The sequence below is a fragment of the Callithrix jacchus genome, chromosome 1, assembly GCF_049354715.1.
Source record: "Callithrix jacchus isolate 240 chromosome 1, calJac240_pri, whole genome shotgun sequence".
Classification (NCBI taxonomy): Eukaryota; Metazoa; Chordata; class Mammalia; order Primates; family Cebidae; genus Callithrix; species Callithrix jacchus.
Window position 1 is genome coordinate 23,529,745 of NC_133502.1, and position 27,149 is coordinate 23,556,893.

The 27,149-nt window shown below is 39.4% G+C and overlaps 1 protein-coding gene across 1 annotated transcript in view; it reads left to right on the forward strand.

Annotated features, from left to right (window-relative positions):
- The window catches only part of LOC144576888 (uncharacterized), a 42,234-nt gene extending 15,329 nt beyond the window's left edge, over positions 1 to 26,905 (forward strand). Inside the window, exon 3 of the transcript XR_013519598.1 lies at positions 26,845 to 26,905. The gene's annotated coding sequence lies outside the window, so the exon portion shown is untranslated. The remainder of the gene's footprint in view (positions 1 to 26,844) is intronic.
- Positions 26,906 to 27,149: the final 244 nt, after the last annotated feature.

A 27,149-nucleotide genomic window follows, 5' to 3' on the forward strand; every position in this document is an offset into this window, starting at 1 on the left:
ATATAACAAACTTGCACATGTACCTGTGAACCTAAAATAAAAGTGGAAAAATAATTATAGCTATATTGAAAGGAAAATAAACTCTTACCTGTTCAAGCATTTTATGAGTATGGCAGATTAATCTCCTGATAGTTATAGATATATCCTCCTCAAACTTACAAACACAAAGGGTTAGAATTCCATAATATTGTGCAATGTGTATTCACTTATTAATTCATTATGAAACATTATTTATTCTGCAACCACTAAGTGTTAAGTGGATGTCTTGTTCTCCTTGACTCAAGGGTGAGCAATGTAAATATGCACCCTTGACCACATGGTACTGACAGTCCAAAATATGGGTAGATATTTTTATACTTTGCTTTTGAGGGCTCAAAAGTTAAATTTTAGATTATATAAACTTACCATCACAAAAGAACAGATACGTTACCTGTCCAGTTTGCCTTGTAAATTCTGATTCCTTCATTACATTTCAACTCACACATTAATTTTTCCTTGATATCTTCCTTGACTGTTCCAGACTGAATGAGTTAGTCATTTGTTAATTCATTTCACCAATGTATATTGAGTAGCAACCATGTATTTTTCTAGGAACAGAAATATGAGCATTTCCTTAACATATTCTCAACGCAGTTACAATTTTAATCTTGGCTTTTTTAAATTTTGTGTTTCCACAATAATATATTCATCAGTAATTCTTAACCATTTCTTAAAGTATCTCCTTGCTTTTCTGATGACAGCTCTGCACACTCTCTTTAAAGTAGGTTCACAGGCTCATACACTCAATATTTTGTGGGGTTCATGGACTTCCTGAAATTCCATCAGGGATCATTTGTATCAGGTCAACCATACATGCAATAGAAACTTTGATCTTGGCAGGTGCCCATAAATATTGCCTGTGTTTATTTATACATCTTCCTTTTTTCTTCTTTTTTACTTTCTTGTAAGCTCCTCTTGGGCAGTGTGTCTTTTTGTATTTACAGCAGTGAACAGAGTGACAGCACATATCAATAATTATTGAGTGAAAGTGGATATGTGTAAAGAAATAATTCAATAGGATCTTATGTTGTCTTTTATTCTAATACATGCTGCATGAAAGTTGCTTATGCCTACATAATCCAATCCCCTCAGGAACAACTAACCACATACAGCATCAGTTAGGATTCTTCTGTTGAAAGCAACAGAAAAAGAATCTTAAATAGACTTAAGTAAAGATCAATGTATTGACACAGGTAACTGAAGAGTCCCATGGTAAGCTTTCTTTCAGGCATAGCTGGATACGCAGGATTAAACAGTATCTTTTCTTTTGCCAGTGTTATTTTCCAACTCTCTGCTCTGACTCCTGATGTGTTGGCTCTGCCTACATGTGGGTGCTTCATTCACATGGCAGGATTGTGTCAGCCGCCACCATCCCACATGCTTCAAAGTTTAAGGCCATTAGAAATGACAGATTCTCTTCCAAGAGCTCCCACAGAAGTACCAAGTTTCACTGTGATTGGAAAGGCTTAAGCCCAGTGCTCACTCTTGAACCAATCGCTGTGGCTTAATCTGCCTCATGTGTTCCACACCTGGAGCTGGGGTTGATCCACACAGCCTGGCTGCATGTGCTGAATGCAAGAACGGTTGACCTGCATGTGAAAATTTGAGGCCGTCACCAGGATTGGGGGAATGGATGCAGAACCCTCAGTGAATGACAGGCATCCAGATATGCTCCTCCTCATCTAAACCCCTTCAAAAAACACAAGTTTACATAAGCTGTCCTCCCCCCTCTACAAATACAGACAACCTCTGCAGAAAAGTAACAGAAAAGTTACTTAAAACTAATTTCAGAAAAGAAAAGTGATTATTTTTAGTTCTATGACCAAAACGTGCAGGAACAGAGCTGGCTTCGCCTGTATTTATATTCAACTCAGCCTCTCTAATTTCCTCATTGCTCCTTCCACTGTGCTGGCTTCATTTTTGAGGTCCATGTTGTGGCTTCTGGAGATGCAAGGTTGAACATAAGTCTCAATAATTGAGGTATCGTACTCCTACTGAGTCTGGCTTTGTCCTAGAGTCCATCCTTGAACTAATTAGTATGACCAAGAGGATGAAACATGTTGAAGAGGTTAGTCTTGATCATGCATTCTATTCAGAAATCCAGCAGTGAAGTTATTTTTGCAGAAACGACATGGGTTGAGGAGATACCCCCAAATCAAAAGACAGGCTACTATAATTACAAGGAGAAGGTAGAGAGTGAGAAGAAAAAAAATATTTATTAAAATAATATAACCCACCTTTCATTTTGGGGTTCCAACGTCTGCCTCCAGGTCCAGGATCTCTGGATGATATACCGTAACATTGGGTACAGATGCGGCTCTCGCAGTCTGGCAATTGTGGATAAATAACAAGCCAACCACTCCCAAACACACCCAGCACAGCATTGTGGAACATGAACAGCCATGTCTCTAAAGAGGAGAAACTTACACTTCCATTGTTGGAAGACAGTCTTCTTCCAGCTAGGAAAGCTGAATAAAATATAAATATATCTCTGTGGCAGCTGTGACACAGCAAGTAAGTCCCACATTCCACACTGCTCTTCAGGAGCTTGTCAATTCGGAGCAACAGTGAAGAGGCTTTCCAGCTAAACTGAAGGAAGCAACTGTGGGAGTGAGGGGAAGGGAAGTGACTCAAGTCCACTGAAAGGGAGAGACCACAGTAAATATCTCAGGCATGTAGTCAGGAGCCTCAAACACACACAGAGTAGAAAGAAAGAAACTAGAAAAAAGGCAAGCGCTTATAAGGTCTGAAGCCTAAATCTGAAGCAGATTGATCACTGATCAGTTGTGGTGATCTGTATCTACCCTAACTGGCTAATTGGTACAAACAAAAACCTCCCGTGAGAGATATAACATCACTCAGATTTTAAAATTATCTCTATAGTATTTCACATCATTATTTGGAATGTAATAAGCAAATTATCAAGTCTATCAGAAAACATCATAACAGAATTTCTGGAGAAAAATCAAACAGTGAAAACAAAGCTGTAGGAGATCCAGAAATTGGGCATAAGATTTCAGATATTTTTTAAATACTGTGTTCTAGAAAATAGAAAATATGATGAATAATTATATCAGAGAAACCCTAAAATTGAATCAAACATAAATTCTAGGACTAAAATGACAAAAGTAGAAGCAATAGATGCATGTTTAAATATCTAGAGAAACTACTAGATGATAGTAAATGAATGTATTACCAAGCTGGTATTTTTTTCTGGTTATTTTCATAAGATATTGACCAATGCCAAAACTCTTGCTCAATTGTAATCTCTGAATTTGAAATCTGGCTGGTGAATGTCCATTTCTTTACTCATAAATATCTATGCTCAGGACCACGAACTAGAGGCAATTAATTGAGCCTATACAACAGGGCAATTTGAATCAATGGCATAAAGTAAGGAAGTATGGGTCTTCCTCCAGGCTCCATGCCAGCGGCATCCCAACAATGAAAGCAACTGGTTCCTCCTCTGCAGAGAAGGACAACACGAGGTGCTCAGGATTGACCTTGAGAAACAGGATTCCCTAAGGTTCTAAAATATTAGGTTGGTGCAAAAGTAATTCTGGTTTTTGCTGTTATTTTCAATGGCAAAGCCAGCATGTATTTTCTCTGCATTCAGCCTAAGATCAGGAATTTGCTTTTTCTATCCATGCAAATTTTCCAATGATTAGACGTCTAATTCTTTTCCATCACAGGCTGAAAGCAGAGGCGTCACTGTTGCCAGATGGGCTAGTTTCAACATCAGCTTGACAGGCTTTTCTTCCTGTTGATTGTAATAGCCTGACTTTTTCCTACTCTGTTTTTAATCTTTGCCCTCGCAGGTGTATCTTCCAAGACTTACTATCCACCAGGTTGTGCTCAAGTGTCTCCTGTACTTCCAAATCACAAGAATTCCCAACTTTCCATCTTAGGATATTGCCTATCTCGAGAACTTAGCCCAGCTAATTTCATGATTTAGGCAGTCACTCTCATATTTTACAATGTCACTGCTCTCACTTCAAAACCCTATTCTCGATTTAAAATTCAGTATCTGTTGGGATCATTTTGCTCATGTAACTAAAATTACTAGCTTCCGGTTTGTTGGATTCAGGCCACTTCAAAACCCTATTCTCGATTGAAAATTCAGTATCAGTTGGGATCATTTTTGCTCATGTAACTAAAATTACTAGCTTCCGGTTTGTTGGATTCAGGCCACTTGCTTCTTTTTCCTCTTATCACTTGGCTTTGCATTCTATTCCACTGGCTCTGTTCTCAGACTGATTCCTGATCATAAGGGCTTGAGCCTTAGAGTCTCTCAACTCCTCCTCAGCCAAAGTTCCACTGTGCTTCCTTGACTCTGATGTGATTAAGTGCACATCTCTAAACGATCTTTCTAATGGAGTAAAATTTAGAGAAAGAGTGAAATTTTCTCATTCACCAGGGCTGTCAGAAAGTTACAATCATCGTGCTATAGGTAAAGTAGAAGAAATGAAAAAGCATGGCTCTGGCAAGTCAAAGTTGTGGGGTTCTCTACAAAGGAATGGAGGATGGAGCCTAGGCTGTACAAACAAGCATATGCCTATTTCACCATAGTTAGACTGCACACAACAGAATGTCACTAAAATAATTGCAAAGATTCTGGAATAACAGATTTTGCATTTTAGACATTTGATCTTGGTGGCAGTGTAAGAGAGGCTAGTTTGATAATATCATGGTCAGGGATATTCGTAGGAGGACATCGTAGAAATCTATTCCACAAACTCTCAGAATTATGCACACAGAATTGTCATTTCAGAATCTAACTTTCAGTGTGTTATTAAAATATGGTCTCTTAGTGGCTGAGACACTAATTCTTCGGGCTGTGGGAGGGTTGTATACTTTCAGTATTTAGCTAAATTCCTACTTAGGAATTGTTGTAAGTCCAAAGGTTATACCCCATTAAATAACTAGCCATTATGAAAGAAAAAAGAGATCAGCCCCACTGCCCCAATTAGGGCAATTCTGATAGACTTGCCCAAGTCAAGAGCTCCCCATTGGATTGTCTGAGGCTTCTATCTACAGAACAATCCAGCTCCTTCCTCTGCCCAACTCTGCGTCTCTCATCTCCTGGAGGTTTTGTTCAGGATGCATTCCTCAATAAAGCCAAGGTGGGCGGATGACGAGGTCAGGAGATCAAGACCATCCTGGCCAACATGGTGAAACCCCATCTGTACTAAAAAATACAAAAATGAGCCCGGCATGGTGGCATGTACCTGTAGTACCAGCTACTCAGGAGGCTGAGGCAGGAGAATTGCTTGAACCCAGGAGGAAGAGGTTGCAGTGACCCAAGATTGCACCACTGCACTTCAGCTTGGGCGACAGAGTGAGACTCCATCTCAAAAAAATAAATAAATAACTCAGGCATCCAAGAGGTATAGGTGAAGCAGTAGCTATAAACATGGTGAAATTGGATGGCCAATGGAGCAAAAAACAAAGGGTATTCTGAAAGAGTGTGGAAGTCAGAGGGTCTCCATGGCAGCCATAAAGATACTTTATCCCCTGCAACCAAGGGTGAAAAGACCTGCTGATGACACCTCTATTATCAATTATTGCATTGATATAAAGAACTACCTGTGACTGGGTACTTTACATAGAAAAAGGCTTGCCGGGCACAGTGGCTCATGCCTGTAATCCCAGCACTTTGGGAGGCCGAGGCGGGCAGATCACGAGGCCAGGAGATCAAGACCATTCTGGCTAACATGGTGAAACCCCATCTCTACTAAAAAATATAAACATTATCTGGGCATGGTGGCACACGCCTGTAGTCCCAGCTACTTGGGAGGCTGAGGCAGGAGAATTGCTTGAACTCAGGAGGTGGACATTACAGTGAGCCGAGATTACGCCACTGCACTCCAGTCTGGCACCTGGCAACAGAGCGAGACTCTGTCTCAAAAAAAAAAAAGAAACAAATAAAAAAGCTTAATTGACTCCCAGTTTTATAGGCTGTACAGGAAGCATGGCTTAGGAGGTCTTAGGAAACTTATAATTGTGGTGGAAGGCAAAGATTAAGCAGGCACATCTTACATGGCTGGAGAAGGAAGAAGAGAGAGAAAAGGGAGATGCTGCACACTTTTAAACAACCAGATCTTTTGAGAACTCGCTGTTATGAGAGCAGCAAGGGGGACATCTGCTCCCCTGGGGAACAGCTGTCCAATCAGCTCCTGGGTCCTGAGAGTTTCGCTGAGGTCATACAGCTTTTGAAGTTTATGGTCCTTTTTCTCCACTGAGAAGCCAGGCAATCTCCCAATTAGAATATGCTGAAGTTTGCTCCAAACTCTGGGACTGGTGGTCAGCAGGAGAGGTGGGTCTATAGATAGACTCCGAGGGAACATTTATGGTCTGTGCCATTGTAAAGCAAAGGGGGCACTAGCCTCTAAAGGAGAGACAGGCACAGAGTGCAGAGGGCACAGAGTGCAGAGGGGACAGAGTGCAGAGGGCACAGAGTGCAGAGGGGACAGAGTGCAGAGGGTTCAGAAGACTCTAGGGAGTCCAGAATTTCTAGTGTGTTGACCCAGATGTTCTTGTCCAAAGTGTCAGAGTCCATCAGAACTCCAACTTGTGTAGCAGATCTGCTGGAGTTGAAATTTTAATTTTCTCTGGAGACTCTGTAACTTTGTAATTAACACTTGGGCATTGATACGTTTGGATTTCTGTCTCCATCCAAATCTCATATCAAGTTGTAATCCCCAGTGTCGAAGGAGGGGCCTAGTGGGAGGTGACTGGATCGCTGTTATGACCTCAGCGAAATACTCAGGACCCTGCAGCTGAATCAAGAGGGGTGGACAATAAAGTTGTATAAGGGAGAGTTTGTTAAGATGGGAAAACCCTCTTGGGTCACAAAGGTAACAGCTTGGAATGATCTGGAAAAGCTGCTAAGATGCTGCCAGGGTGGCTCTTGGAAGTGTGGAAGAAACGGTGATTGGCTCTCAATAAAAGAAAACTTCAGAGCCTGACAGGGGAATCCTGGGCAGAAAAGCACCATCAGTTTTAACGCTGCTGCTCTGGCCCTGGGAACTAACAACCTGGACGCCCACTCAAGAGACCTAATCTGAAAGTTGGTAAATTCAAAGATGACAGGAGGATAAATTTACAATGATGGGAAGAAACCAGAGTAAAAAAGCTGAGAATATTCAAAGTCAGAATGCCTCTCCCTCTAAAGATGGTCACAGTTCCACATCGACAATGGAACAAGGCTGGTTGGAGAACAAGCGCATCCCAATGACAGAAGTACTCTTCAAGGAATGGATAATAACAAACTTCGGTGAGTTAAAAGAATATGTTGTAGCCCAATGTAAAGAAACTAGGAACTTTGAAAAAAGGTTTGATATAATCCTATTGAGAATAGACAACTTAGAGAGGAGTATGAGTGAATTAATGGAACTGAAGAATACAATACAGGAACTCCGAGAAGTATGCACAGGTTTAAACACTCAAATTGTTCAAGCAGAAGAAGGGATATCAGAGGTCAAAGTCCAACTTAATGAAATAAAACGTGAAGAAAAGATTAGAGAAAAAAGGATAAAAAGGAATGAGCAAAGTCTCCAAGAAATGTGGGACTATGTGAAAAGACCAAATTTAAGTTTGATAGGTGTACCTGAATGTGACGGAGAGAATGAATCCAAGCTGGAAAATACCCTTCAGGATATTATTCAGGAAAATTTTCCTAAACTAGCAAAGCAGGTCAATATTCAACCGCAGGTAATACAGAGAACACCACAGAGATATTCCTCAAGAAGAGCAACCCCAAGTCACATAATCGTTAGATTCACCAGAGTTGAAACAAAGAAGAAAATGCTAAGGGCAGCCAGAGAGAAAGGTCAGGTTACCCACAAAGGGAAGCCCATCAGACTTACAGCAGATCTCTCAGTAGAAACTTTACAAACCAGAAGAGAGTGGGGGCCAATATTCAACATCCTCAAAGAACAGAACCTTCAGCCCAAAATTTCATATCCAGCCAAACTAAACTTCACAACTGAAGGAAAAATAAAATCTTTTATGAACAAGCAAGAACTCAGAGATTTTATTACCACCAGGCCTGCTTTACAAGAGCTTCTGAAAGAAGCATTACACACAGAAAGAAACAACCAGTATTAGCCTTTCTAAAAATATACCAAAAAGTAAAGAGCACCAACATAAAGAAGAATTTACACCAACGAATGGATAAAACAGCCAGTTAACATCAAATGGCAGTAACCCTAAATTTAAATCGACTAAATCCCCCAATCAAAAGACACAGCCAAAACCCAACGGCATGTTACATCCAGACCTGTTTCACATGCAATGATACACAAAGACTCAAAACAAAGGGATGGAGAAAGATTTACCAACCAAATGGAAAGCAAAAATAAATAATAAATAAATAAAAAGAAGGAGTGCAAATCTCGTATTGGATAAAATAGATTTTAAAGCAAAAAGATACAGTGGTAAAAGGATCAATGCAACAACAAGAGCTAACGATCCTAACACCCAGATACATAAAGACATAGACTCAATGAGACAGATAATTAATAAGGATATCAAGGACTTGAGCTCAGATCCGGAACAAACTTAACAAATATTTATAGAGCCCCCCACTTCAAATACAAAAAATATACATTCTTGTCAATACCACATCACACCTACTCATAAGTTTAAATGAAACATTGATTGGCCATTATTAATACCCAATTTTTTTTCAGAATAAAGCAATATTTCCGTTTACTCTCCCTCTTTCTCTTCCTCTTTCTTTCTCTCCTTTACTTATTTTTTTTTCTTTCCTTCTCTCAAAAAAAAGAAATCAACTTGTAAACCTCTAGATCCAGGTGGGCAATGTCTCTCTCATTGCTTGATTTCCTTCCTTCCCTTTCCTTCCCTCCCTCCCTCCCTCCCTCCCTCCCTTCTTCCCTTCCTTCATCCCTTCCTTCCTCCCTACAGTCCTCCTTCCCTCCCTTCCTGCCTTCCTACCCGCCCCCCAAAAAAAAGAAAACTGCAGAGCCCCAGTAGGAGATAATGGAGGAAAGCGTATAGGTCCTGAGCAGTGAGGAGTAGGCATGCTAGTGAATATGACACTTGAGGCCAGAACCCTAGCTGAGCATAACCCATGGGACATCGCGTAGGATAGTCTATTTACCAAAGCAGTAAAGAATGTGGTGTGCATGGGGGTAGCATTATCAGGACACTCAGAATGCCTCTGTGGGAAAGGCTGTGATGGAACGAGGCTTACAAGTAGCAACAGGGAGAACAGAACCTCAAAGTAACAGAAGCCGCATAGCACACACAGGTGGAAACATGCAGCAGACAGAAAAACCTAGAGGCCAGAATGGTGAGGAAAGGGAGTAGTAGGGGCTCTCCTGTGTGTGCTGGTATTTTAATTTGTCACCAATTTTTGCAACTCCAAAAATTCCAGTTTCACCAGCTCCATAGTTTGGAGCTAATCTCAGCATATTCTAGAACTGCACCTTTCAGCAAGACTTGTACATGTGAGCCAAAAGGTATGTTTAAAGATACGTAAGACAACAGTGTATCTAATTGATACAAAAAGTGAGGAAACTCTAATTCTCCATTAACAGAACAATTAAATAATAGTTCATACTATTTTCTATGAAGTGTGGCTATTCAGTAAATGAGAGTCATGAAAATTGACAGAAAGATTTTCAACACATATTGTTAAAGAAGTAAAAACCAATCACTGTAAACATAAATTGATCTAAATTAAAATTTAAAAACTATATGTCTACCTCTTATATGTATATTGGAAAGGTTAGAGAGTAAACTCACCAAACTCTTCCCAGGACATGGCTCTGTAGAGATGTGTAGGATTGTGGAGATGAGGCAGTAGAGGGGAAGAATAATGTAATGCAGTAAATACCTATTTTTCATTGTGCAAAATACATATAACACAAAATTTACCATCCTATCTTTAAAGTTACTGTTCAGTGATATTAAATATACCCACCGCCATGAAACTATCACATGAAACTCTAGAGTTCTAGAGATGGCATATAAGGAATCACAGGGACTATACTTCTTCTGTTTTTGTTTGTTTGTTTGCTTGCTTGCTTGTTTTGTTTTGTGTTGTTTTTTTTTTTTTTGAGATGGGTTCTTTGTCACCCAGGCTGGAGTGCAATGGTACAATCTTGGCTTACTGCAACCTCCACCTCTTGGGCTCAAGCAATCCTCCAACATTAGCCTCCTGAGTAGCTGAGACTATGCTACACATGGCTATTTTATTATATTTTTTTGTAGAAATGAGGTTTTGCCATGCTGTCCAGGCTGGTCTCAAACTCCTGGGCTCAAGTGATCCTCCTACCTCGGGCTCCCAAAGTGCTGTGATTATGAGAGTAAGCCACTGCATCTGGCCTCTTCTCTGTTCTTTATCCATTTATCTTTTTTTTCTGAGTTTATAAACACTTAGGGTATGCCATGTATGACTTTTTGTAATTGTTTAAAAAAAAAGAAGTTATATATAACAGTAACTTATGCAGTTTGTGAATGAATAATGAGAAAACACCTTTACAACAATGAGACAAGTCTTCATTTGAAACTTTAAGTTTCAGATTTGTAATTCACTTTACCAATTTTCCTTTTGCACTGGTCTAAGTTTGAGCTATTTTAATTACATAAAATGAAGACTATTAAATGTCTTGAATTGTTTCAGCAAGAAACCTGAAGAAAAAGTAAGTGTAGAAAATAAAGCTTTTCGTCACTCAATATCCCCTGTGTAGGGTGTAGACAAGCAGAATGCTACCAACTTCACCCTCCCCACTGTCGTAGCTAAGAGACAGTGACAGAAGTTAGAAAAGTACACAGAAGAGAGTTAGGACTGAGAGGATCCAGGCCATTTAAATCCATAACCATGTGGTAAGATATGTTGCCACTTGCTGCCAATTTTTTTATCTCACAATCTAAAAAAAAAATGTATTCCTCCGATGTTGGCTTAATTTTTTAATTTTTTTTAAAATTGTTATTTATTTATTTATTTTTGAGACAGAGTTTCGCTCTTGTTACCCAGGCTGGAGTGCAATGGCGCCATCTCAGCTCACCGCAACTTCTGCCTCCTGGGTTCAGGCAATTCTCCTGCCTCAGCCTCCCAAGTAGTGGGGACTACAGGCATGTGCCACCATGTCCAGCTAATTCTTTGTATTTTTAGTAGAGACGGGGTTTCACCATGTTGACCAGGATGGTCTCGATCTCTTGACCTCGTGATCCACCCGCCTCGGCCTCCCAAAGTGCTGGGATTACAGGCGTGAGCCACCGAGTCCGGCCAATATTTTTTATTTTTGAGGCAGTTTAAGAATGATGTTTTACTTACCACTGCTTGATATTTCTTTAGGTTAAGATTCCTAGAGTGTTTGTTGTCTGTTTTTTTCTGCAACTAATTGTCCTACCTTCTACAGAAGTTAAGGGTATGAAAGGAGCATCAGTCCGATGATGGTGAGCTAGTTAATAACCAGGACTTCATCAGTAGTCATATTTTGTGTCATGTGGTGTGACTCAGATACAGAGATGATGCCAACTGATATAGTTTGGCTCTGTGTCCCCACCCAAATCTCATCTTTTAGGTCCCATAATTCCCACATGTTGTGGGAGAGAACCAGTGAGTGGGAGATGATTGAATCATGCTCTTTCTCATGTGGTTCTCATGATAGTGAATGGGTCTCACAAGATGATGGTTTTAAAAATAGAAGTTTCTCTGCACAAGTTCTCTCTTTACCTGCTGCCATCCACGTAAAACGTGACTTACTCCTCTTTGTCTTCCACCATGATTGTGAGGCCTTTTCAGCCACGTGGTACTGTAAGTCCAATAAACTTCTTTTTTTTTTTTTTTTTTTTTTTTTTGGTAAATTGCCCAGTCTCGGGCATGTCTATATCAAAACAGCATGAAAACAGACCAATACACTGATAATCCTGCTTAAGTTACAAATACAAAATCAGATCTCCTTGGGACTAAAACATAAGTGGACATCAATAGAGCAAAGCTTAGAAAAGTAGTATGTTTGAAATGAAGTTATAATAATACTTTAAAAAGCAGCATGTGGAAAAGGATGAGCAGAGAAAAACACCTCAAAATTCCAATGGTCTAAACATAGTTGCTGAGGGTCAGAAACATAATAACTGATCAGTTGACACAATTGAAGAAAAGTTTAAGACAGTGGCATTTTCATACAACATTACCATTCTAGTTCAAATAATACTTTCAGGGTGCATCTAAATACAGAAATATTTGGCATCTTATATCCCTGATTAATGAAATTCAACACTAGAGGTAATAAAGTGAAGTGATTTTTAGTAAATTCATTGTTAGTGAGAATGCCAATTGATAAAACTGTTTATCAAAGTAATTTCATACTAATGGTTAAAATTTAAAATTCTCATATTTTTTAATCTCTGAAAATATGTATTTTAAAAGTATGGGTGTTTGTGTGTGGATATGACTAAACACAAACAAACAACATTAAATACACTACTGTATTAGTTAGCTTGGGCTGCCATATGAAACTACCATAGTTTGGGTGACTTGAACAGCAGAAAGCTAATTTCTCTCAGTTCTAGAGGCTGGCCAAATTAAGGTACCAGGTACCTGTTAATTCATTTTCTTGTTAAGCCTTTATTCCTGGTTTACAGATGGCTGCTTGTATGCTGTGTTCTCATGTGGCAGAGAGGAAAAGGAAGCAAGGTCTCTGGTGCCTCTTCCTATAAGGACACTAATCCCATCATGAGGGCCCCATGTTTCTGATCCAACCTAATCCTTAATACCTCCCACAGGCTCCATCTCCAAATATCCTCTTATTGAAGGTGGGGCTTCAACATACAGATTTGGGGTAGCATAACTCAGTCTCTAGCAACCAGCATGTATCGATGTAAGTTTATAAAAAGTATTTTAAAATCCTAATAATGGTTATCTATGGATAGCAAGATTGAAAGGCAGAGTGGTCACTTCTACTTATTATCATTTAATCAAAATTAATCAATAATCCCACTGATATGATCATTTAGATAGCATAATTTTTAAAAAAGAGAGGAGAGATTAATCAGCATATCGAAAGGAAAAACAATGAGGCTTACCCCACAAAATGAGGTGACAGAGAATCTCCAAAGACCCTAGGAAATGTTGGGATGAAACCAAGTCCTCAGTATAATTTATTTCTCTGGGGTGAATATAGCAAGACACAAACAGGGGCATTCAAAAACTTCTCAACTCTGCAGCAATCAAGATACTGCCAACCTATCCCCATCTTCAAAAGAGAGGAGCAAACATTAAGTGTACAAGCCTGGGAGGACCAAGAACCACAGGCAAAGTGGAAAGTTCCCATAGTCTACAGGTTGCTGGCAAGCACAAAAAGCTGGGAGGTGGTGCCCTCCAGTAACACCAGACTGAAAAAAGCCCCTGAGAGTCTGAGAAATACCAGCAGGTCCTCTCCTGCAGGAGAGAGCCTCATCCCAAGGGAAGACTAGAGAGACAGAGTTCAAAGTCAGCAGAGCAAAAACACTGAGACCAAGAGTGAAAGAAGGTTAGAGAGCCCAAGGAGGAGAAGCAGATCAAGAAGCGTGGGGAAGCAATGGGATTCCTGAGGCTGGGAGACCGCAAATACTGCATGCCCGTGGGCCTGGGCCTGGGGCTGGGGCTGGAGCAGAAGGAAAAGAAATGATCCAGAGTGTATTAATCAGGCTTTTCCATAGAAACAGAACAATAGGCTGCATAGAGATTGATAAGAGGGGATTTATTATGAGATTTTGCTCACACAATCTTGGAGGCCTGGAGGTCCCACGGTCAGGCAAATCAGGAAAGCTGGTGGTGGAACACAGTCAGAGTCCAAGGCCTGAGAACCAGGCTGCGTGGCGACGGTGTGGCTCCCAGGGTCAGAAAGCCCCTCGAACCAGGAGCTCTGTGTCAGAGGGCAGGAGAAGCAGGATTTCCCAGTTCAAGGAGAGAAGGAGAGAGCGAGCGTGTACCCTTCCTCCATCTTTTTGTTCTATTGGAGCCCTCAAAGGATTGCGTGGTGCTGACCCACACTGAGGAAGGTGAGGTGATCTGCTTTACGCAGTCACTGATGGAAACACCAGTCTCTTCTGGAAATACCCTTGCAGACACATCCAGACATCGTGTGTTTTTTTTTTTTGCCAGCTATCTGAGAATTCCTTAGCTTAGCCAATGTGATGCATAAAAGTAACTGCCACCCTAAGTCAAAGCTTCCTTTAGAGTGGCCTCTCAGAGATGGTGAGGTTATATTGTGAATCCTTCAGGAAAGCAGCAGATGAGGAAACCCATGAACCAGAAAATGAAGAAAGCTGCTCTAGCCCTTCTGTTTCCCATCACCTCATGCAATGGGATGACAAAAGAGAAATACACTCTAATCCATGAAAAGCTACTCTGAGGAGAAAAATGAAAGTAGCCCTAGTCACAGGTTGACAGAAAATGAAAACACACAAGAAATCCAGGGCCACAAACTGAATGAATTGTAATCCAATATTTTATATTGATCTGGAAAAATTGAAAAAACAATCATAGCTCTGAAATGACCAATCAAAAATCACAAAGTTTAGAGATGATGTGGCTAAATCATACCATAATAGTCTTATTGAATAATTTTATAAACATGTTCTCTAAAAATTGACGTTATTTTTTTCAAAATTGGTTGGAAATCTTTAATCCAAGTATTTGGTGAATAGCGTGCTAAGAAACTTCAGATTTTGAATAACTGAGGGAACTGCAATTGTTGGAAATAGACCTTGCAAGCAAAAAGACATTGAAAATTACCCTGACAAAGGCAAGGGAGGAACTGAACAAGTCTCAGAATGAGAGCTCAGATGGTGCACAGAATTTAATTCTCAAGTTCCAGGAGTGTGATTTGGAATATCTTGGATTGTGAGAAGAATTTCTGATGAACTTCCTATTTTAATTGCACAAATTTATGTTCTGACTGGAACAGAATGAAACAGAGAAGGTCTATGATTTTCCAGCATATAAATGTAAAGCATCCAAAAGAATCATAAATAGAATCAACCGATTTAAAGAGATTTTTCCAAGTAAAAATTCTTTTCAAAGAAAGATGATCTGAATAGAGGCTGAAAAATGGTACCTAACAAATATTTTAGCAAAATATTTATGCATTTCACATTGTGTAAAAAGACAAGGAAAACGAAAGTAGAGCTGAAGCAGAGCTGACTCTGAGCCTAGCAGGTAACTCAAAACCTGAAGAGTATCTTCTCTAAAATACTTGTGTATTCAGGGACCATGGAATCAAGTTTTCAACAAAAATAAAGAAGTTATTAATTATAAATTTAAAATTTGAAGATTACAGTAATGTTTAAAACAAATTGTACATGATCATATTGAAGGAAAAAAAAACCCCTTTATTTCTGAGAAATTCCAGTGACAGATTCTTACAAATAGATGAAGGTAAAAAATAATTTTGTGAACTTTACAAAGATGAATTCTTCTGTTTTTTTGTCTTCTAATACTGACAATTTTTAAAAATTAAAAATTTGCTTGCTATACACAATGTATACATTGTATTACTGTTACTTCAATTTTTAGGGGCACAGTTTCATCTTTAAAGGCAGTTCTGGGTAGAATTTTCTTCAGGTTCAGTAGCATAAAATCGAGCTCCACATGAATAAATCAATATTTCTAAAACTCAGATAGTTTGATTTATTGAATGCCTTCTCAAAATAACCCCCGTTTCAAAAATAAATTATATAGTCACCTTGATTATTAATTGATGATAATTATTGCAATGTAGAATTGAATAATTAAGATTCATAGAGACCCAAGAATAGCAAGAAATGTCTAGAAACTGGAAGAGACCCCCCCCTTATATGGGTCCTTGGCTTTTGAAAGACACAGCCATGAAGGACAGTAGAAAATCTTCAATAACTGTTTTGACAATTGATTTCAATAAAGGCTTTGGGATTATTATAATAATATATGATAAAATTAATGTTTGAGTCTAACCTTATCAAAAATCAATGCCAAGTTGATTAAAAAGAACTGTAAAAGTGAAAAGTATAAAACCAAGAGCATAGAAAAATAATTTCCTTATTTCAAAATAGGGAGTAATTGTTAAGCAATATACAGTGAAAACACCACCTCTAATTAACATGGTTAATAAATATGAGATAAATTACTTAACTTCACTACAAATCAGAGACATGCAAGAAATGCCAAGAAAAACTAATTTTTTAACAATTATATGTAAATAGGTTGACACAATTTTTTAAAATCTGACAGGATATGGAGAAAAGATGTAAAGCAACAGGACTTCTCATACATTTCTGGTAGGAATGAACCTCATTAAAAATACTCTTAATAGCAGTTCGGCCTTAGCGTCTCAATTTAAAAGCATCCACGTTCTGGGACTAAGCAACTCAGTTCTAGGCATACATCCTAGAGAAATGTATGCTCTTCATGTAGGATATATGTATGTGAATGTCACTTATTTTTTTTGTACTAATCTCAGAGTTAAAACAAACAAATAAAAATGGTCTATCCTTACTTTACAGTGGATAAGTATGGCCTATTCAGAAGAGAGAACTCAATACATCATCAATAACAATGAATAAACCACAAATACAATCAATAATTTGCATAAATCTCTCAAATGTAATATTAAATAAAGAAGCCAGTGAGAACATAAGGTGTGCTGTTCAATTCCATCTACATAAAACCCCCAAACAGCCAAAGCCACAGTGTTTGAGGATTTGTAGAAGCGGTACTATAAAGAAACAGGGAAATCTAGAGAGTGGTTGTTGCTGGTGAGAAGGAAGGAATGGACCCCACCACTCCTTCCCAGCACAACATGAACACTCATATTCGTCATCCAGCAGTGAGCACAGGACCCAGGCCTGCTCAGTCAATAGCAGATTCAATTAATGTGTGCTATTGTGCCGTTCAAAAGAACTAGTGAGGCTCAATCTTAGAATGTTTAGAACTTCTAGGAAGAGAGAATGGTACATAAGCCATGAGCTACAGCTAGCTGTATGGTTATAAGAAGAAGAGAGGGCCGGGCGTGGTGGCTCATGCCTGTAATCCCAGCACTTTGGGAGGCTGAGGCGGGTGGATCACAAGGTCAAGAGATCGAGACCATCCTGGTCAACATGGTGAAACCCCGTCTCTACCAAAAATACAAAGAATTAGCTGGGCATGGTGGTGTGTGCCTGTAATCCAAGCTACTAAGGAGTCTCAGGCAGGAGAATTGCCTGAAACCAGGAGGCGGAGGTTGCGTTGAGCCTAGATAGCACCATTGCACTCTAGCCTGGATAACAAGAGCAAAACTCTGTTTCAAAAAAAAGAAGAAGGAGGAGGAGGAGGAGGAGGAGGAGGAGCAGTAGGAGGAGGAGGAGGAGGAGGAGGAGCAGGAGGAGGAGGAGGAGGAGGAGCAGGAGGAGGAGGAGGAGGAGGAGCAGGAGGAGGAGGAGGAGGAGGAGGAGAAAGAAGAAGAAGAAAGAAGAAAGAAGAAAGAAGAAGAAAGAAGAAAGAAGAAAGAAGAGACAGTCTTGGCAATAGACCCCTGAAAAGTAAAGTAGAGCTAGGACTTGGAGAAGATGGGATGGTGGAGGGAACCTCAGGAGAGCTTAAGTTTTGAATCCATAATAGACACAATAAAACCTGTACCCGAAGCTGAATGTTTTCTGAGTCAGTAAGTTGACCTTCTTATCGCAACTTTGGCATTATAGATAGGATATCAAAATTATATATATGGGGACTTGATATAAATGGAATTGAACAGCACACATTATGTTCTGACTGGCTTCTTTAGCTCAATATTACATTTGTGAGATTTATGCAAAGTATTGATTGTATTTCTGGTTTATTCATTGTTATTGATGATGTTTTAAATTCTCTTTTGAATAGACCAGACTTATCCACTATAGTATGGATAGACCAGATTTTTTGTTTGTTTGTTTTCACTTTGAGGTAAGTACAAAAAAAAAAAAAAAAAAAAAGAGCAGCAATCACATACATATATCCTGTATGAAGAGCACAGGTTTCTCTAGGACGTATGCCTCAAAGATCTCTCTTAAGGCTAAGCGATCTCTTAAGGCTTAGATCTCTCACCTAATATTCCGTAAGTTATCAGAATGCCACAGCCCACAATTTCATTTTCTAGCATATACACCTCCAGGATACTGCCTGTCACACTTGTATGTGATACAAATTAAAACCTAGATCATTTTTGCTTGAAATGCAGGGAAGCAAAGTGAGCCTTGAAATCGAAAGTTTTCCTTCAAGTCTCTCCCACCTCTTTGACAATCGTTACCAGTTACTTTTACCACAGACACTAATCTCTTTGTACACTACAATTACCTTCCCTTACATTCCTAATGGGAAGCATAATTAACACAAGCCTCCCATATTTAGTAAACTTCTCCGTGTCATAAAGTCGACGTTCCCAGATCATTACGTCTGTGACTCGTTGAAAGTTCAATAATCAAAGTTAATGAACTCAAGTTTATTGAAATATATTGTCCTCATCTGGGAACCTGGTGTGAATGTATATTTGTTCATAAAGTTATTGTAAGGACTGTATAAAACACTTGCAGAAGCTCATACTGAGGTGCTTAATGGTGCCTATTCTGAAGACAGTCAGTGTATATTCAGACCCTAGTTGTTTTACTGCTACCAGTGAGACCTTGAGCAGGCTAGTGCTGCAGTGCTCCCACCTGTAAAACTGGATGATCATAGGAGCAAACTCACAGTATTGCTGTGAGATAATGAGAGTACTTAGAACAGTGCTTAACACTTAGAGTTTGGATAATCATTATTTGCTCTTTTTAAAGAATAACGTTTTGGAAAAGAGCCTGGCACACACAAAAAAATGCTATCTACTAACGTTAAGTACTATTATTAGTATCAAGAATAAAAGATGAGGTATCATGACTGGTTCTACAGTCATTAAATAATAACATGACAATTTACAAATAATGTTATGACAATAAGTCTGACAACTTAAATAAAAATGACAAATCCCTTGGAAAACACAACTTACCCAAATTAACACAATAAGAAATAGAAAGCGGGAATATATTCATATCTGTCAAAGACCTTTCACTCATAATCAGAAACTTTTCCCCAAAGAAAATTCTGGTTTTATGTGGATTCACTGTTTTTGTTTTTATTTTGAGATGGAGACTCACTCTGACTCCCAGGCTGGAGCGCACTGTCACCAACTGGGCTCACTGCAACTTCTGTTCCTGGGTTCAAGTGATTCTCCTGCCTCAGCCTTTTGAGTAGCTGGAATTGCAGGCACCCACCACCATGCCTGGCTAAATTTTGTATTTTTAGTAGCGATGGGGTTTCACCATGTTGGCCAAGTTGGTCTTGAACTCCTGACCTCGTGATCCACCAGCCTTGGCCTCCCAAAATGTGGGGATTACAGGCCTGATCTGCCCAGCTGGGCCTACCCTCATTTTTTGAGGCTTTTATAACTATTATTAAAACCTGGCAATGATATTGCAAATAAAAACAAAACAAAGCTGCCCATCAAGAACCCAGGTGAATGTAACAAAACAATGAAGAAATCAAATCAAACAATTTAGTAGTATAATCCATGATGACCAAATAGATTTATCCCAGAAATGCAAAGTTCATTTAATGAGAAAAATAAATGAAGTTCAACATATTAACAAAATCAAGAATTTAAAGTCATAGATATATATCAATACATTCATAAAAATATTTGACAAAATTCAATATTCATTCATAATAAAGACTCTCAGCAAATTAGGACATAAGGAATCTTGATTAACCTGACTAAGGGGATGTGGTAGATTGAATAGCAGACCTGCAAAAGATATTTCTAATTGTTAATCCTGAAAACCTGTGATTACCATCTTATTTGGAAACCAGGTTTCTGCAGCTATAATTAAGTGAATATGAGATCATTCTAGATTGTCTGGGTGGGCCCAAAAATCTAACGAGAAGTATCATTTTAAGATACGCAATAAAGAAGCATGACACACAGAAGAAGAGGAGGCACGGTCTTTGTGGAGACAGGAATGGGAATGATACAGCTGCAAGCCAAGGAATCCAGAAAAGGGAAGAGGCAAAAAACACTCTCCCTGGAGTCTCCAGGGGGACCACGGCCCTGCCCATAGCTTCACGTCAGAGTTCTGGAAGCACAGTTGTGAGATCACACATTTCTGTTGTTTAAGCCACTCATTTTGTGTTGGCATATTAATTCGACCATAGAAAATACTGAGCATTTACGAAAATTCTACAGCTAACATCATACTTAATGAAGAATATTGAATAATCCCAAGTTCCGAAATCCCCACTGCTACTTATCATTTTAGCTGAAGGTTGTAGCCAGTGCAATAATGCACAAAAATAAAATAAATGCAGATAAAGGAAGAATGAAACAATTTTCATTTGCATAACATATGATTATCTATGCAGAGACTCTATAATACATAGGAGGAGATTTGGTCATGAGAGTGGAGCCCTCACGGATAAGGTTAGTACCTACAGACAAGGAACCCCAGAGAACTCTCTCCTTCTCTTTCTACCATTTGAGAGTACAGAGAGAATTCAACAGTCTGCAACCAGGTTCCTCACCAGAACCTGACCAGGCTGGCACTATCTCCTACCTTCACTATGGTGAGGAATTTCTGTTGTTTATCAGCCATCCAGTCCATGGGATTTTGTTATAGCAGCCAGAAAAGATAGATGGTGTATTGGTCTGTTCTCATGCTGCTAATAAATACATACCTGAGACTGGGTAATTGATAAAGGAAAGAGGCTTAATGGACTTACAGTTCTACATGGCTGGAGAGACCTCACAGTCACGGGAGAAGGTGAAAGAGGCAAAGGCACATCTTACATGGTGGCAGACAAGAGGGCTTGTGCAGGGGCACTCCCATTTATAAAACCATTAAAACCCTCAGATCTCGTGAGACTTACTCACAGTCACGAGAATGGCATAGGAAAGACCCAGCCACATGATTCACTTAGCTTCCTGTATCAGTCAAACCATCTCAATGGTAAGTTTCAATGAAGTCAAGTCTGCCTTTTCTTGACCAGGGCCCCACATCAGAAAAACAATCATTGGTTTAAGGTGAGAGTCCTGACAGTAATGGGGTGGGGTGGGGAAGCTGCCATTATCTCCAGTATTTCTCCTTGCAGCTGAGTCAAACTTGAGTCAACCTCAGCTTCCAGATCCAGGTTGGTGCTTCTGATGTCAACACACTGTGAACTCTTGCTTTTTTTCCATTCAACACTTGTTCCTTCTGAATTAGTTTCAATAATTTAAAAAAGTTAGGAATATTCTTTTGTCTTTCATGGAAGACTTTTTTTTTTTTTTTTTTTTTTTTTTACTACGACTTTATTCAATAGATGGAATTTGCTTTCGTGCAGCTTTCTCTAGCCAGGGCTGATTTTCCAAACACCTCACTACAGCAGTTTGTGTGAGGGATGAAACATTCTATGCTTTCCTTCCTATGTGGAAGAAAATTGACATGAAATTTCTATCAGCTCTTCCTGTTGCATTATACTAGTTCAAGTACAGTGTGCAGCAGTTCAGAAACAAAGGGAATTTGAGGGTACGTGACCAGATATAATTCTTAATGCCAGGCCCTGAAAACTTTCCATTTTTATCTGTCACTTCTGTCTGAGGCCTGTCACTTCTCTGAAAGTTCAGAAGCATATTGTAACACCAACTCAAAATTCTCCACTCCTGTATCTGGCAGTGTCGTTCCTACATATGTTTCTAGGCTGTAGTTACACCAGGAGTTCAGAACTGTGTGTGACAGGCAACCCACCTGCAGCTAGCTCCCCAGCTGAGCGGTTCTCCTGAGTCAGAGAAAGGGGCTGCAGCACGCCACTCATGACTGCCATAGGCACCCTTTCCCGCGACTGCACAGCTCCAATTTCTTGATACAATTTTCACTCCCAAAGATTGATTTTGCCCTATTTTCCACTTTTCCCAGTTACTCAATGTGATATAATTTGGATATTTTCCCTGCCCAAATCTCATGTTGAAATGTAATCCCCAATGCTGGAGGTAGGCCCTGGTGGCAGGTGTTGGATCATGGGGGCAGATCATTCTCTTGCTGATAAGTTGTTGTGTCCCACTCAGAACTCTTGCTCTGAGTTCACATGAGATCTGGTCATTTACAAGTGTTGGGTACCTGCCTCCCAGTGTCACTTGCTCCTGCCCTGGCCGTATGACACACCTGATCCCTCTTCACTTTCTGCCATGATTATAAGCTCCTGAGGCTTCCCCAGAAGCAGAGCAGATGCTGGCGTCATACTTGCTGTAAAGCCTGCAGAACCATGAGCCAATTAAACCTCTTTTCTTTATGAATTACCCAGTCTCATATATTTCTTTATAGCAATTCAAGAAGCCTCAATAAACTATAGTTTCAAAGCCTTTTCCTAGTAAATTCACACAGTGACTTAGGGCCTGGGTCTGTACCTCTAACATGCATCTTAAAACATGCAATTCACAGAAGTTCCAACTAAGATCTCAGAGAAGTTTTCAACAAGTCCCTGACTGTGTGGCAGCAGATGGAGAACTGTCATCGATCCTGCCTGACCTGTCTCAACTTCTGGTCACCTCACATCCAGAGCTTTTACTTTTTCTTTTCTTTTTCTTTCTTTCTGTGTGTGTGTGTGTGTGTGTGTGTGTGTGTGTGTGTCTTGCTCTTTTGCCTGGCCTGGAGTGCAATGGCATGATCTCAGCTCACCGCAACCTCCGCCTCCTGGGTTCAAGCCAACCTCCAGGCTGTGCCACCACACCCAGCTAATTTTGGTATTTTTAGTAGAGATGGGGTTTCACCATGTTGGCCTGGCTGGTCTTGAACTCCTGATTTCACGTGATCTGACCACCTCAGCCTCCCAAAGTGCTGGAATTACAAGCATGAGCCACCCTGCCTGGCACATCCAAAGACTTAACTAACATGTGGTCAGAGGCCATTCTTAAATGCAATTCTGAAGCATGGTTTAAAATAACACATATTTATGTATTGCATTTTAGTACGAAATTCCTATGTGAAAAAAATACACAACACTTAAGATTCCCAGCTACTTCAAGATTTGGAAACAGCACTAAGCACCTCTTTTATAGTTTTGAAAGTTTAAGCTGCTTCCAGAGTTTCTCTGAACCCCTTAATGTTATTCTTGTATTCACTGTGCTGCTATGTGTGTGCCCAGGTTGCATTTCTGCTCGGCCTAAGCAGGTCTCAATCTTTATGCCCTTTCTTCAGCCATACTTTGGATATTGTATATCCCTGAGCAGGAGGGTCCAATAGAGCAGTGCACAGCCTTCCAGCATCTCCTTGGCTTCCACTCCTGCTGCATTGTCATCTCCAAAGCCTCCAGCTGCCTTCTCTCTGTGTTAAAACACCTGATAAGGTCGTGTGATCTAATCTCTTGCCTCCCTGCTCCCTTTTGAATGGCTGCCTCCCCTTGTCATCCTTCTTCAATTTTGTTGAAGAAATTATTGTTTCCTGACAGTTGTTGCACACCAAATTGTGAGAGGTTTCTCATGGTGAGCACGCTTACGACTCAGGAATTTTGTTGTTACCATTGTTGTTTGTTTTTGAGACAGAGTGGCATGCGATCTCGGCTCACCGCAACCTCCGCCTCCTGGGTTCAAGCAATTCTCCTGCCTCAACCTCCCGAGTAGCTGGGATTACAGGCACCCACCACCACGCCCGGCTAAATTTTTTGTTTTTATTTTTAGTAAAGATGGGTTTCACCTTGTTGCCAGGCTGGTCTCAAACTCCTGACCTTGTGATCCACCTACCTTGGCCTCCCAAAATCCTGGGATTACAGATATGAGCCATCACGCCCAGCCTCACTTAGGAAGTTTTTATTCTAGTAAGGAAAATGTGCTCATTTCTTCATCTTTGCCTAATATCCCAATCCAATTGTTACATTGCTGACAGCTGATGATCTTAGGTGCTCTTACCTTTTATTTTAATGGCACCTTCTCCATTATCCTAGATTTCTAAATTCTCTCCATCACTCTCCACCCAGGTTGGTCAAGACGCTCAGAACACAGTCACCAAATGGGGATCTCACCCTCTTCCTCTGCCTGAAATTTATTTTTATGTTGTTGTCTGCAGTTCACAGAGGAAGAGATAGAATCAAATTGGCTTGTTCTATTATAGATTTATGCTTTTTAAATTTAATTTTGCCTTTTCTACTATTTTAACCATTTTATTCACCCTATTTATTCCCAATCACAATGCTCACAGCAACTATTCTATAGATTAAAATTTTTTATTTATTTTTCTAATTATTTTTAGCAGAGGAACCTATGTAGCACTCTACATAGAACCCAAAAATAAGCTATCACAATCACAGCCACAAATCACCCTCTCCTCTAGAATTTTCAAAGCTCTTAGACTACCGTTGAACATTACCCTCTCTTACCACAGTGTCCTCAGTGGCGAATACAAATAATCTCTCTTAAACACAACAGCTACTTTGAAGGAAACTTTCTGAAGCCCAGTTTGATCATATATGTCAAAATGTAAAATGAGCATGCTTAACAGTGGTGATTTCCATGAAACACTGTAAAAGAAATAATCCTAGAAGAAGAATTTTTAAAATAATAGTAATAAGTAAAGAAAAAGCATGATCTAAATAGCAAAAAAATAGCATGGCCAAGTAAATTGCAATTTATTCATCTATAGTAGAATTAATTTTGATCAATTTATTGATGTCAAGTGTTACATTTCTTGTGGCCTTGCGTAATAGACATTTTTCATAATTTGACGAGTAGCATCCAGTCTTATTTCTGTTTGTTAGTATGTTGGTTACTTTGCGGAGATAGTGACTGCCTTCCTCTACAGAGACCAAAGATGCTTAGTCCTCATTTCCCCACATGGCAAAATCAAAAAGCATATAGGGTAAGACTTAGTCCTAACCAGTTGGGTGCTGTCTCAAGGGATTTTGAAACTTGAGCTACTGACAATGGATGGTTTGGAAAGCGATTTCATTACAATTTAGTGCAGAAACTGACTGATTCCTGCATCTCACTGTAGTTACAGCTGCCTAACATTCAGAGTCCTTGTTTTCCAGGCCTAGGCAGTTAGATCCCAAGATAACAAGGAAAACAATCCTTAGCAAGGGTTGGAAACTCTCTCAGGTATTTGATATGTATAAACCTATTTACTCTGTACAAAGCTCCATAAGTAAGTTCTATTATTATCCCATTTTGCAGGTAAGAAAGCAGTCTCAGAAAGTTTGGATGACTTGTTCAGAAATACAAAGATTAAGAGGATGAACTCTGGCTGCAGAGTCTGTGAACTTTGCACTTCTTATTGCCCTTACTATTACACTATTGCCTAATTTTCTAGTCCCCCGAGAGCATAAATTCTGCCTGAAAAGTCTCACAGCCCTTCCCAGTTACAGCAATAATTAGGCTGTTCTATGCTCCTGGCCTTAGGAAATGGATGGCACAATAGCAACTATCATGTTTTGTTTTGCTTGTTCATTTTGATTTTTATGGAGACAGGGTTTCACCATGTTGCCCAGGCTGGTCTCAAACTCCCGAACTCAGGCCATCTACCCACCTACACCTCTCACTGTGCTGGGACTACAGGTGTGAGCCACCATGCCTGGGGATGGCACAATGGAAAGCAGATTATAAAAGATTCAAGTTTTTGAATGCCAGTTCAGCTTGGGTGAAAGGCATAAGGCAGAGAGCATACCTGAAGGGTTTGGAGATTGCAGGTGCCCTTCATCCAAACTGAATATAGGTTTTCTCATGGGAGGGGGAGGTCGAGGTATCCCAGAAAAAATCACACTCTAGGAGTAATATATACCCTATGAATAAGATGAAGCTGAAATAGACCCTCCTATCCCTGATAAAGCTTACAGCCAAGACCCAAGATTATCAGGGTAAACTGCTGGTATTAAATTGCCGTAAATAATTGAATGGTTGGAGACCTTTTTGAGAAGAGAGCACGATTGATAGATTCTACAAGGAATCATCTAGAGTGTCATTTGGAGTGTTGTAGTGTTACATAACATTAGAAATTATTAATTGTATGAAAAAGGGAAGAGAAAATTAAATATTAATTGATAGAGAAGATAATGAATAGAAGCAGGTGCAGAGATAATTAAGATATTGGAGTTAGCACACAGGAATTTCACAATAATGATAAAAATATTACAGAAAGTAGAGAAAAACATACTGTCAAAATAGATGAAAAGATGGATAATTTCAACTGGGAATGGGATGTATTGAAAGATGGATATTATAGGATGGCTACATGAAATAAATGAAATTAAGAGCTCATGGGAGGTTTTAACAGCATATTGAAAACAGCAGAAGAAAAGATGAATGACCCTGAAGGCCAATTAATATAAAACATCTAAATTAGGGAAAACAGGAAGAGAAGAAAAATATACTAAAGCATAAAAATATGTAGAACATGGTCCAAAGGTAAAAATGTGAACCTGGAGTCTCAGAAGGAGAGCAAAGAAAGAACGAGACATGGGAAATTTTCCAAATCTGATTAAAAATATTACTAAAGTTTGAAAATTCAATAGCACACTTCTACAGAATCCATAGCCTAAAAGGAAACAATAAAAATATAAAAATATTTTGAGCTGAATGATTATATATATATATATAATCTGATACAATTTGGGTCTGTGTCCCCACCCAAATCTCACGTTGAGTTGTAATAATCCCAAGGTGTTAAGGGTGGGACCAGGTGAAGGTAATTGAAACACAGGGGTGGTTTCCACCAAGCTGTTTTCATGTTAGTGAGTTCTCAGGAGATCTGATGGTTGTATGTACATCTCGCATTTCCCTTGCTGACTCTCATTCTCTCTCCTGCTGCCCTGTGAAGAGGTGCCTTCTACCTTGATGGTCACTTTCCTGAGGACTCCCAAGCCATGCAGAACTGTGAGTCAATAAAATCTTTTATCTTTATAAATTATTCAGTCTTGCGCATGTCTTTATTAGCAGTGTGAGAATGAACTAATACAATATCAACTCGTGGAATTCTCCTTAAGGAAATTTTTAGCTTTAAAGCATGTATTTGAAAAAAGGAAAGTTGTGTAGCAATCATTTAAACTTCCAATGCAATTAGATTTTTAAGAAGTTAAATAAAAAATAGAAAAAATGAAGTAATTAAAAACATTTAAAAATCAA